Genomic DNA, 13,246 nt, shown 5'->3' with positions numbered 1-13,246 from the left:
GGAGAAATGCCATTATTATATTCCTCTTTAAATAGAAAAAGAAAAATGGTTGCGGAAATTGCAAAATTACATTATCACGCTTGATAGCTACAGCTAGACAAAGAGGTCGCAGCCAGCAACACATTTTGCAACACATGGGAGAATCGTCGCAGGCTATTCATTAGATTGCTTCTTGGGAATTACGAGCGATCAGCGGTCCACCTTGCGACTTGGCGCACACATGTGCTGTCTACGGACAGATCGCGAGATCTGGCGACCTACTGCTACGCTCCATCGCTAAGAGTGTGGGGTTCTATTTCCAGCCCAACTCCTGTTTGCTGCCGAAGTGGTTATTTGCGAGCATACCTCGGCCTTACTCAGTCAATCATTTCACTGACTCTTCCCCCAAATATTGTCAGATGCGAAACTCTATAGTAAACAGAAGTTAGAGAGGTCAACGGCTTTTTCTGCACGCAAACTTCTGTTAATAAATATGCGCTAGTTTTAATACAAGCAGTAGAGAGAGAGGTACTGGTACGATTCGTTTCAGTTTCGCGCTTACTTTTGCATGTATTTTTTCGTTTTCGTATTTACACCGGCAGGATGTATAAGAAGACAGATTGTGAAGGCTGTTCCTGGTTGTCAGTCAACTATTCTACTTAAAAACGTCAGCTATATTTATCGAAAACAAATTCGTTTTATGGTAGCAGAGCTGCCAATATACTCACATATCTGCAGTCTCTACAAGTGTCCCAAGTCATCCAAGATAATTAAATGGTTGGCACTGTTTCCTCCATAATTCTTGTTCGATACTAACTTCCCGTAGTTTCTAGAAATCTAACAAAATCTAGCGTATTGCAACACCCATTATACTGCCAATAACGTCCAACACCGCTATAACTTTCATCAATGGGCAATCTGTCTAGTGTAGGTTAATTATTTCCACTTAGTAGAGAAACGTACTATCTAGATTCTAGGGCTTGCATCCCCACGATCAGTTCACAGTTGTAAGCAAATTCCAGAAAGTAGACAACTTTTAGCTCTACTGCTGTTAAGAAGTAAACGTTAAGAGTCAAGAGTAAGCGAATATATAGAAGGAAACGTTTCTCGAACATAGGTTAATTTATAAAATAAAATAAAAACAGCTCCCCACACTGTTAATAATGCTCTTTAATGAGAAAAAATAGCTTCGGTACCGGTTTCTAACCGACAGTTTTGTGATCAGACAGCTGTTCACATTTAAAATTCCACATAGCTTCACAAACGGTCGTGTGGCCGGTATATTTAGCTGTGAGGTACTCTACGCTGTGTCCTCAAAGTTCAGGAAAAGGTTAAATCTTATCTGCTTTTCGGTGGAATATGCGCTTCTTCAAAAACGGAAGAAAGACCTAGTGTTTTCGATGACACCACCTCTCCAAGGAACTTTCGTTAAAGCGAAAAGCTGGGGAACTATCGCACGTACGGCGTAAGCTGTATGGAATTTTAAACGTCAACAGTCGGCTAATGATGAACCTGTCGGTTTGAACCCAGCAATCGCGCTGTTTTTGTAAATAAATTGCGTTATCAACAATGACCGGTTACCGTTTTTATTTTGTGAGAACTAACCTGTAATTTCATACAGCCACAATATTACAATGACAGTTTTCGACAAAATTGCATGTTTTCTTGAAATTTTTCATAGAGAGAGGGAAGCAAACTTCCAGAAAAGCTTTAGTACTAAAAAGGAATGAACACCGAACATACAAAATAATTCCTCCGGGCCGGATTCGAACCAGCGACCTATGGATATCTGCTTTATGTGCCGCTACAGTCCACCGCTCTACCAACTGAGCTACCAGAGGACACGCCTACACCACACGTAACATATGATGTTACAATCCAATATTTTACTATTCATCGTGGATGATATATAATCTCATTGCTTAAGAAAACAAGTATAATTTTTGGTTAACTTATGAATAACTAGAAATTTGTTTTCAAAAGTCGCTGTCAGTGAGCAGTTTCTAAAAGGTGTGTATAGAACTATAGCTAACCAGTGATACGACGAAACTGGCTAAACCGTTTTGAGAAGATATTAAGCGTTTTGTTATAATTAAAGTACGTATTTCAAACGAGCTTACACTGCAATCCATGCATTGGAATTGAAAGTGCCGGAAAAATATGTTTACTAAAACGCCGACACATCGTTAATCACATGTTATTTTACTCTACTGACGACATTATTAGAAGTAAAGTAATATTACCAATTCAATACGGTTTGAAGCGCATATTAAGTGACATATAATTAAAAAATCACAGCTTGCAAAAGTGCTATGAAAATGTGACTTGAGGCTTCTATAACAATTTTTGACACAGACGAGCGTTGGACGCAATAGAAATTAAATGTACTTACTCTTACAACTTCAAGAATATACGCCTTGACGGCAGCAAAAGTTCACAAGCGTGTTTTAAAAAATATTTTGACAGCTCTAAACACAACGCAATGTTTCAAACACAGTTCACAGCGTCATTTGCAATGTTGTGGCCAGCCTGCTAACCGTAGGCATGGCTAAACACAACGCTGCTGCCATCTATCGGAAGATGGAGGAACTACGAAGACAGAGTCGTCCGCTGTACTTGTTTACACCCAGTTAAAATGTGTTGAAATTCGTATGGGTTATATACATACAATTTGCTAGTAGCGGCCTAAAGCCGTGAATCTTTCCGTACGTTGCAGAAACGCGTGAGTAATTATATGAATCAAGCCTTCCGATATACGCTAAAAGTTATTTTTAGCGTCGCTAAGAAAGGCGCCAAATTCGTGCTGCAATCTTCCATCCGAATATCAAGTATGGGTTTACAAATTCAGTTTCACATCGGTGTACCTTCTGTGAGTTTAAATTCGTTGTTTTCTGAATTATTTGATGGCAAACTTAAAAACTAACGACAAAATCAATAAGTAAAAGATGTTAGACTGAAAAACAATTTGCTTGTTTTGAATGAAATAAAGACTGTCTGACATCCGGGTTGCTGGGTTGTGGCTTTATTCTGCTTCGTGACAGTGCGTTTATTGTGTCTCAGTTAGTCAAGTGAACAGTCTCACAGACCTCTCTATTTTAATTTAAAGAAATCAGTTCAAGTAACCCAATATTGACTGGTACTGGAATAACTTTATTTTATACTTGAAAACCTTCTGAAGAGAAAGTACGATGCGGATATTAAGGATGCAAGGAGCAACATAACCATCGAAGACTCCGTTTCATCCTGGCCCTATCCGGTATGTCCAGGGGGTCGGTATTTTTTTTACGGATTTGCCAGTGTTAGAGGGTGGCCAGATGCCAATTCAGATAGCTGACGTATTGATGCCAAGTTGTTCAGTTTCCTCGCATTTATCGACAAAACTAAAGCAGCACTTACTAAAATGAAAAAAAAGCTGCCGTGTCACTGTCAACCGAAATATTTCAACGCCTGTACCGTCTGAAGCCCAAAGGTAAGCTGTGTTTTGGCTCCCAGATCGACGAACTCCTGCGGTGTAGAAGCCTTCAATTCGCTCATGCTCACTTCCTTCATGTAACAGTGGTTGGCAACCACTTCACAAGCTGCTTTTCTTTCTGTAATTTGCAAGTTTGCCTATGTCACGAAACTACTAAGTATATTTTCAATGCAAAACAGACTCCAGCGTTCAAGATCTGGCTATGCCGATCTTGTTACCGGACTCACTCCAGTTACCTGCCTGATGATATTTTCAGAGCGGGTCCGAATTTGTTGAGGTGGATTCCTTCACCTTTTAGTTCCATCTTTAGTAAAATAAAATGAACTGGCTACCTTACTTGCCGGTCGCTCGTTATTTCTGTTAACACTGAGCCCTCGGTAGTGTTTTGCAACTCAGGTTGCACGCCATCCAAGCTCTGTTTGACTCAATGCCCAGGCGTATCAAGGCCAGAGGTGGTAGTTCTGGGTACTGATTTCTCAGGATCTGTGCACCCAAACTGCGTGAAAATATAATCACATGTCAGTTCTAGTGTAATACATTTGTCTAATGAATACCCGTTTGTTATCTGCATTTCTTTTTGGCGTAGCAATTTTAATGGCTAGTATTGTAAAATACCTAAGTTGTTCATCTTAATTCTCGAGAGGTCATTATGGCGTAATGTTTTAGTCAGGAAGTAACATTTATGTGTAAGTCTTGAATCTGTAACAGCGACCATCGAGTGTCCCTCGACTCATTGTCCAAAGGTTGCCGACTATGAAATGTGAGTAAGGAGGGAAAAAGATTTCCGATTGTTTTCGTATCTGGGAAGTAGGCGATTTTCTAACACGTTTCTAACCACCGATGAATCGACAATGGCCCCAGCACGATTTTAAAACCTGAGCCAACACAACAGTCTACACTAGAGTATCTTACACACGTTGTAGCTGCGCTAGACTTTACAGATTGTTCCGAACAACAGAATCATTAGATTTTTAAGTTAATCATTAATGTATGTTTCACTAATTACCATTCAGTATTCTGAATTTAAGTGTTTGTATAGCTACACACTGACAGGAAGACAATTCGAAAACTTCTCTAAATCTCTCTGCAGCACTGGCATTTTCTACTTGATTTAGATTAAGACGGGCACATTTCTGAATTAAGATTCATTTCAACGATGCGTAAATAGAATTTCTGTTTGTTTGAAGGTTACTCAATTGTAATATACTGATTTACAGTCTACTATACAGAAGTTCTGTTCCCACAGCTACACAGCAACTCTGTCTACAACAAAAGTTGCGTTTCCCAAGTGAAGCCGTTCAAAAGAGAGCTACAAGCAAATTTTGGTAATACCTCTGCAGGGGCAACCCGGTGAGGCTGAATGCCTTAGACACACTATCCAGCGAGTGCAGCAAGGTGGAGGTTGCCTGCTGTTTTGGGGTGGCATTATGTGGGGCTGACGTACGCCGCTGGTGGTCATGGAAGGCACCGTAATGGCTGTACGATCCGTGAATGCCATCCTCCGACCGATAGTGCAACCATGTTGTTGTTGTTGTGGTCTTCAGTCCTGAGACTGGTTTGATGCAGCTCTCCATGCTACTCTATCCTGTGCAAGCTTCTTCATCTCCCAGTACCTACTGCAACCTACATCTGCTTAGTGTATTCATCTCTTGGTCTCCCCCTATGATTTTTACCCTCCACGCTGCCCTCAAATACTAAATTGGTGATCCCTTGATGCCTCAGAACATGTCCTACCAACCGATCCCTTCTTCTGGTCAAGTTGTGCCACAAACTTCTCTTCTCCCCAATCCTATTCAATACTTCCTCATTAGTTATGTGATCTACCCATCTAATCTTCAGCATTCTTCTGTAGCACCACATTTCAAAAGCTTCTATTCTCTTCTTGTCCAAACTATTTACCGTCCATGTTTCACTTCCATACATGGCTACACTCGATACAAATACTTTCAGAAATAACTTCCTGACACTTAAATCTATACTCGATGTTAACAAATTTCTCTTCTTCAGAAACGCTTTCCTTGCCATTGCCAGTCTACATTTTATATCCTCTCTACTTCGTCCATCATCAGTTATTTTGCTCCCCAAATAGCAAAACTCCTTTACTACTTTAAGTGTCTCATTTCCTAATCTAATACCCTCAGCATCACCCGACTTAACTCGACTACATTCCATTATCCTCGTTTTGCTTTTGTTGATGTTCATCTTATATCCTCTCTTCAAGACACCATCCATTCCGTTCAACTTCTCTTCCAAGTCCTTTGCTGTCTCTGACAGAATTACAATGTCATCGGCGAACCTCAAAGTTTTTATTTCTTCTCCATGGATTTTAATACCTACTCCAAATTTTTCTTTTGTTTCCTTTACTGCTTGCTCAATATAGAGATTGAATAACATCGGGGAGAGGCTACAACCCTGTCTTACTCCCTTCCCAACCACTGCTTCCCTTTCATGTCCCTCGACTCTTATAACTGCCATCTGGGTTCTGTACAAATTGTAAATTGCCTTTCGCTCCCTGTATTTTACCCCTGCCACCTTTAGAATTTGAAAGAGAGTATTCCAGTCAACATTGTCAAAAGCTTTCTCTAAGTCTACAAATGCTAGAAACGTAGGTTTGCCTTTCCTTAATCTTTCTTCTAAGATAAGTCGTAAGGTCAGTATTGCCTCACGTGTTCCAGTATTTCTACGGAATCCAAACTGATCTTCCCCGAGGTCAGCTTCTACTAGTTTTTCCATTCGTTTGTAAAGAATTCGTGTTAGTACTTTGCAGCTGTGGCTTATTAAACTGATTGTTCGGTAATTTTCACATCTGTCAACACCTGCTTTCTTTGGGATTGGAATTATTATATTCTTCTTGAAGTCTGAGGGTATTTCGCCTGTTTCATACATCTTGCTCACCAGATGGTAGGGTTTTGTCAGGACTGGCTCTCCCAAGGCCGTCAGTAGTTCCAATGGAATGTTGTCTACTCCGGGGGCCTTGTTTCGACTCAGGTCCTTCAGTGCTCTGTCAAACTCTTCACGCAGTATCGTATCTCCCATTTCATCTTCATCGACATCCTCTTCCATTTCCATAATATTGTCCTCAAGTGCATCGCCCTTGTATAGACCCTCTATATACTCCTTCCACCTTTCTGCTTTCCCTTCTTTGCTTAGAACTGGGTTTCCATCTGAGCTCTTGATGTTCATACATGTGGTTCTCTTATCTCCAAAGGTCTCTTTAATTTTCCTGTAGGTAGTATCTATCTTACCCCTAGTGAGAGAAGCCTCTACATCCTTACATTTGTCCTCTAGCCATCCCTGCTTAGCCATTTTGCACTTCCTGTCGATCTCATTTTTGAGACGTTTGTGTTCCTTTTTGCCTGCTTCATTTACTGCATTTTTATATTTTCTCCTTTCATCAATTAAATTCAATATTTCTTCTGTTACCCAAGGATTTCTACTAACCTTCTTCTTTTTACCTACTTGATCGTCTGCTGCCTTCACTACTTTATCCCTCAGAGCTACCCATTCTTCTTCTACTGTATTTCTTTCCCCATTCCTTTCAATTGTTCCCTTATGCTCTCCCTGAAACTCTGTACAACCTCTGGTTCTTTCAGTTTATCCAGGTCCCATCTCCTTAAATATCGGCAGTATATTGGCGAGGCATTCGTCTTCATGGACGACAATTCACGCTCCCATCGTGCACCTCTTGTGAATGACTTCCTTCAAGATAACAACATCGCTCGACTTGAGTTGTCAGCATGTTCTCCAGATATGAACCCTATCGAACATGCGTGGGATAGACTGAAAAGGGCTGTTTATGGACGACGAGACCCACCAACCACTTTGAGGGATCTACGCCGAATCACCGTTGAGGAATGGGACAATCTGGACCAACAGTACCTTCATGAACTTGTGCATAGTATGCCACGACGAATACAGGCATGCATCAATGCAAGAGGACGCGCTACTGGGTATTAGAGGTACCGGTCTGTACAGAAATCTGGGCAACCACCTCTGAAGGTCTCATTGTATGGTGGTACAAGGTGCAATGTGTGGTTTCCACGAGCAATAAAAAGGGCGGAAATGATGTTTATGTTGATCTCTCTTCCAATTTTCTGTGCAGGTTCCGGAACTCTCGGAACCGAAGTGAAAACTTTTTTTTTTGATGTGTGTAGTTCGACAGAATTTGTCATACCACTGTTTCTTTAAGACTTTTGTACTTTCTGCCTACATTCAGGCGTGGCTACAGAGCTGAGTCTAGGTGTCTCTGTGTGAAACACAGTTGCACTGTTACCTATACGCAAAAGGGCTCCTGTTTCCGCAAAAGAGTATACGTAACAGTATTTGTGGATACGTTGTTTATCATGTTATTAGTCAGCGTGAGCCTTCAGCTCCTTTTAGTAACTTATCAGGCGCTGTGATGCCACTACCAGAGTGTGAAATAGGCTATGTAAAGGGTGTCTCATGAAGTGGGTAACTCTTGAAATGCCTCCAGTTTCTGATGCAGTATGTTGCCAGCACCAACACTGCACGATTTTCAACTGTTTTCCTTGTGATTAACAATGGAGCAGTTCATGACGTAACAGCGCGTTGTCGTAGTGGAAATGTGTTACAAATGTGGTGAATGTTGCGATGAGAATATTCTCAAACTGTGAAGAATGGTTGGTAAATGTAATGTACTGAGTACGTTGCCTGTGATGAGACTGATTGCTAACTCTGAGGCAGCCGGATCTGTTGTGACCATTAAAGTCTCGGTACGTCTCCGTGGTAGTCATTCTACGGAAAACATCAAAGGTCGGCTTTGAGAGCGGTGAAATCTATTCGACGACGTTCACAACAATTCGATATTTCCATAACTAGTACGCAACGAGATGTGAAGGAAGATCTGCACCTTTCGATCTATAAAATCCAATTGACACAAGGACTGAATTCAAACTATGACGAAAAGCGCCGAGCCTTTATCCAATGGGTGTCTGTAAAACAAAGAGTGGACTACAAGTTTCATGTCCGCCCCCAGTAGCTGAGTGGTCAGCGCGAAAGGATGTCAATCCTAAGGGTCCGGGTTCGGTTCCCGGCTGGGTCGGAGATTTTCTCCGCTCAGGGACTAGGTATTGTGTTGTCCTAATCATCATCATTTCATCCCCATCGACGTGCAAGTCACCGAAGTGGCGTCAAATCGAAAGACTTACACACGGCGAACGGTCTACACGATGGGAGGCTATAGTCACACGACATTTATTTATTGGCGAGGCGCAATTTCTGTTGAATAGCTCCTGATAACATTTCAGGATTTGGGGCACAGAAAACCCTCGAGTAATTGTGGGGAAGCCATTAAGTTCATAACGAGTAAATGTGTGGTGTGGCATATGGGCTGAGGTAGTCACTGGACCGACTTCTTCGTAGGTAGCAGCGGAAACGCTTTACCAATGGGCGGCAAACGCTACCGCAATATGCTAAGAGAGTTTTTATGGTCTAAACTGGATTGTTTGAATGCTGAAGAGGTTTGATTTCAATAAGATACCTCAACATATCACACATAAATTGCGACAGTGGACTTATTAGGAGAGCGATGGTTTTTCACAACGGTGACGTCAGTTGGCCACCCAGATTTTCCAAGTAGCCACCATGTGATTTCATAACGAATTTTTCAGTCTGCAGCGGAGTGTGCGCTGATATCAAACTTTCTGGTAGATTAAAATTGTGTGCCCCACCGAAACTCAAAATCGCGATCTTTGCCTTTCGCAGTCAAGTGCTCAGCCAACTGAGCTACCCAAATACGACTCACGGTCCGTCTTCACAGCTGTGCTACCGCCAGTACCTTCCAAACTTGAAGTTCTCCTGCTAAACTTTCACGAGGTGCCTAGTGCGAGTCTTGATCCGTCACACAGTTTCTGATGCAGTATGTTGCCAGCACTAACACTGCATGGACTCAGGTTTTCAACAAGGCACTGTGCAAACTGGTGGTGGCACCATAATGGTGTCGGCTGTTTTTACGTGGAATGGACTGTGGTTGGTTCAAATGGCTCAAATGACTTTGAGCGCTATGGGACTTGACTGCTGAAGTCATCAGTCCCCTAGAACTTAGAACCAGTTAAACCTAACTAACCTAAGGACATCACACACATCCATGCCCCAGGCAGGTTTCGAAGCTGCTACCATAGCGGTCGCGCGGTTCCAGACTGTAGCGCCTAGAACCGCTCGGCCACACTGGCCGGCGAATGGACTGTGTCCTCTGCGGCGACTAAACATTTGCAGCCATTCATGGACTTCCATATAAGACTCACGATCTGTTTTCACAGCTGTATTACCGCCAGTATTTCATATCCTACCTTCCAAACTTGACGTTCTCCTGCTAAATTTTCAGGAGGTGCCGAGTGTGAGTCTTGCTCCAGCACACACTTTTAATCTGCTAGGTAGTTTCATGCGAGCCCACATCTCGCTGCAGAGAGAAAAATTCTTTCTGGAAACATCCCCGCGACTGTGACTAAGTCATGCCTCCGCAATATTCTTTCTTCCAGGAGTACTGTAAGTAGGCTGTTTAGATTTTAAGTGTTAGTAACGCCAAAGGCGGAAGAATCAGCAATGATCAACGACATGAGGATGCAGAAGGCAATGGAAACCACTGCATTAAAGACACGTAACGTGTATCCACAGGATATGTGGCCTGTATTTGAAGAGGTGTCATGATGATCTCTCCATTGGCAAAAGATTCCGGAATAGTCCCCCATTCGGATCTCCGGGAGGGGACTGCCAAGGGGGAGGTTACCATGAGAAAAAGATTTAATAATCAACGAAAGGATAACGTTCTACGAGTCGGGGCGTGGAATGTCAGAAGCTTGAACGTGGTAGGGAAACTAGAAAATCTGAAAAGGGAAATGCAAAGGCTCAATCTAGATATAGTAGGGGTCAGTGAAGTGAAGTGGAAGGAAGACAAGGATTTCTGGTCAGATGAGTATCGGGTAATATCAACAGCAGCAGAAAATGGTATAACAGGTGTAGGATTCGTTATGAATAGGAAGGTAGGGCAGAGGGTGTGTTACTGCGAACAGTTCAGTGACCAGGTTGTTCTAATCAGAATCGACAGCAGACCAACACCGACAACGATAGTTCAGGTATACATGCCGACGTCGCAAGCTGAAGATGAACAGATAGAGAAAGTGTATGAGGATATTGAAAGGGTAATGCAGTATGTAAAGGGGGACGAAAATCTAATAGTCATGGGCGACTGGAATGCAATTGTAGGGGAAGGAGTAGAAGAAAAGGTTACAGGAGAATATGGGCTTGGGACAAGGAATGAAAGAAGAGAAAGACTAATTGAGTTCTGTAACAAGTTTCAGCTAGTAATAGCGAATACTCTGTTCAAGAACCACAAGAGGAGGAGGTATACTTGGAAAAGGCCGGGTGATACGGGAAGATTTCAATTAGATTACATCATGGTCAGACAGAGATTCCGAAATCAGATACTGGATTGTAAGGCGTACCCAGGAGCAGATATAGACTCAGATCACAATATTGTAGTGATGAAGAGTAGGCTGAAGTTCAAGACATTAGTCAGGAAGAATCAATACGCAAAGAAGTGGGATACGGAAGTACTAAGGAATGACGAGATACGTTTGAAGTTCTCTAACGCTATAGATAGAGCAATAAGGAATAGCGCAGTTGGCAGTACAGTTGAAGAGGAATGGACATCTCTAAAAAGGGCCATCACAGAAGTTGGGAAGGAAAACATAGGTACAAAGAAGGTAGCTGCGATGAAACCATGGGTAACAGAAGAAATACTTCAGTTGATTGATGAAAGGAGGAAGTACAAACATGTTCCGGGAAAATCAGGAATACAGAAATACAAGTCGCTGAGGAATTAAATAAATAGGAAGTGCAGGGAAGCTAAGACGAAATTGCTGCAGGAAAAATGTGAAGACATCGAAAAAGATATGATTGTCGGAAGGACAGACTCAGTATACAGGAAAGTCAAAACAACCTTTGGTGACTTAAAAGCAACGGTGGTAACATTAAGAGTGCAGCGGGAATTCCACTGTTAAATGCAGAGGAGAGAGCAGATAGGTGGAAAGAATACATTGCAAGCCTCTATGAGGGTGAAGATTTGTCTGATGTGATAGAAGAAGAAACAGTAGTCGATTTAGAAGAGATAGGGGATCCAGTATTAGAATCGGAATTTAAAAGAGCTTTGGAGGACTATGGCAGGAGGGATAGATAACATTCCATCAGAATTTCTAAAATCATTCGGGGAAGTGGCAACAAAACGACTATTCACGTTGGTGTGTAGAATATATGAGTCTGGCGATATACCATCTGACTTTCGGAAAAGCATCATCCACACAATTCCGAAGACGGCAAGAGCTGACAAGTGCTAGAATTATCGCACAATCAGCTTAACAGCTCATGCATCGAAGCTGCTTACAAGAATAACATACATAAGAATGGAAAAGAAAATTGAGAATGCGCTAGGTGACGATCAGTTTGGCTTTAGGAAAAGTAAAGGGACGAGAGAGGCAATTCTGTCGTTACGGCTAATAATGGAAGCAAGGCTAAAGAAAAATCAAGACACTTTCATAGGATTTGTCGACCTGGAAAAAGCGTTCGACAATATAAAATGGTGCAAGTTGTTCGAGATTCTGAAAAAAGTAGGGGTAAGCTATAGGGAGAGACGGGTCATATACAATACGTACAACAACCAAGAGGGAATAATAAGAGTGGACGATCAAGAACGAAGTGCCCGTGTTAAGAAGGGTGTAAGACAAGGCTGTAGCCTTTCGCCGCTACTCTTCAATCTGTACATGGAGGAAGCAATGATGGAAATATAAGAAAGGTTCAGGAGTGGAATTAAAATACAAGGTGAAAGGATATCTATGATACGATTCGCTGATGACATTGCTATCCTGAGTGAAAGTGAAGAAGAATTAAATGATCTGCTGAACGGAATGAACAGTCTAATTGAGTACACCGTATGGTTTGAGAGTAAATCGGAGAGAGACGAAGGTAATGAGAAGTAGTAGAAATGAGAACAGCGAGAATCTTAACATCAGGATTGATGGTCACGAAGTCAATGAAGTTAAGGAATTCTGCTACCTAGGCAGTAAAATAACCAATGACGGACGAAGCAAGGAGGACATCAAAAGCAGACTCGCTATGGCAAAAAAGGCATTTCTGGCCAAGAGAAGTCTACTAATATAAAATACCGGTCTTAATTTGAGGAAGAAATTTCTGAGGATGTACGTCTGGAGTACAACATTGTATGGTAGTGAAACATGGACTGTGGGAAAACCGGAGCAGAAGAGAATCGAAGCATTTGAGATGTGGTGCTATAGACGAATGTTGAGAATTAGGTGGACTGATAAGGTAAGGAATGAGGAAGTTCTACACAGAATCGGAGAGGAAAGGAATATGTGGAAAACACTGATAAGGAGAAGGGACAGGATGATAGGACATCTGCTAAGACATGAGGGAATGACTTCCATGGTACTAGAGGGAGCTGTAGAGGGCAAAAACTGTAGAGGAAGACAGAGATTGGAGTACGTCAAGCAAATAATTGAGGACGTGGGTTGCAAGTGCTACACTGAGATGAAGAGGTTAGCACAGGAAAGGAATTCGTGGCGGACCACATCAAACCAGTCAAAACCAGTCAGTAGACTGATGACCAAAAAAAAAAACCGCCACGTGCTGTGCTGTGTGATGTCTGTGGGAGGTTGGCATTGTTGGAATAGTCGCTATTATAGTGTTGGGCAGTTTGATGTGAACAGCGCGTAGCCATGCACAGTTGGAGGTGAGCCGCCAGCAGTGGTGGATGTGGGGAATGAG

General features: G+C 42.2%; 1 non-coding gene across 1 annotated transcript; it reads right to left on the bottom strand.

The window, feature by feature from the left end:
* Positions 1-1,730: 1,730 nt before the first annotated feature.
* Positions 1,731-1,820, bottom strand: Trnay-gua. The gene is given in 2 exon segments: positions 1,731-1,766; positions 1,784-1,820. It is a non-coding gene; the product is annotated as a tRNA-Tyr (tRNA).
* Between the last annotated feature and the right edge of the window lie 11,426 nt (positions 1,821-13,246).

Source organism: Schistocerca piceifrons, chromosome 2 (genome assembly GCF_021461385.2).
Source record: "Schistocerca piceifrons isolate TAMUIC-IGC-003096 chromosome 2, iqSchPice1.1, whole genome shotgun sequence".
Lineage (NCBI taxonomy): Eukaryota > Metazoa > Arthropoda > Insecta > Orthoptera > Acrididae > Schistocerca > Schistocerca piceifrons.
The sequence above is the reverse complement of the archived record's forward strand: the minus strand, read 5'-3'. Positions and strand labels throughout refer to the sequence as shown.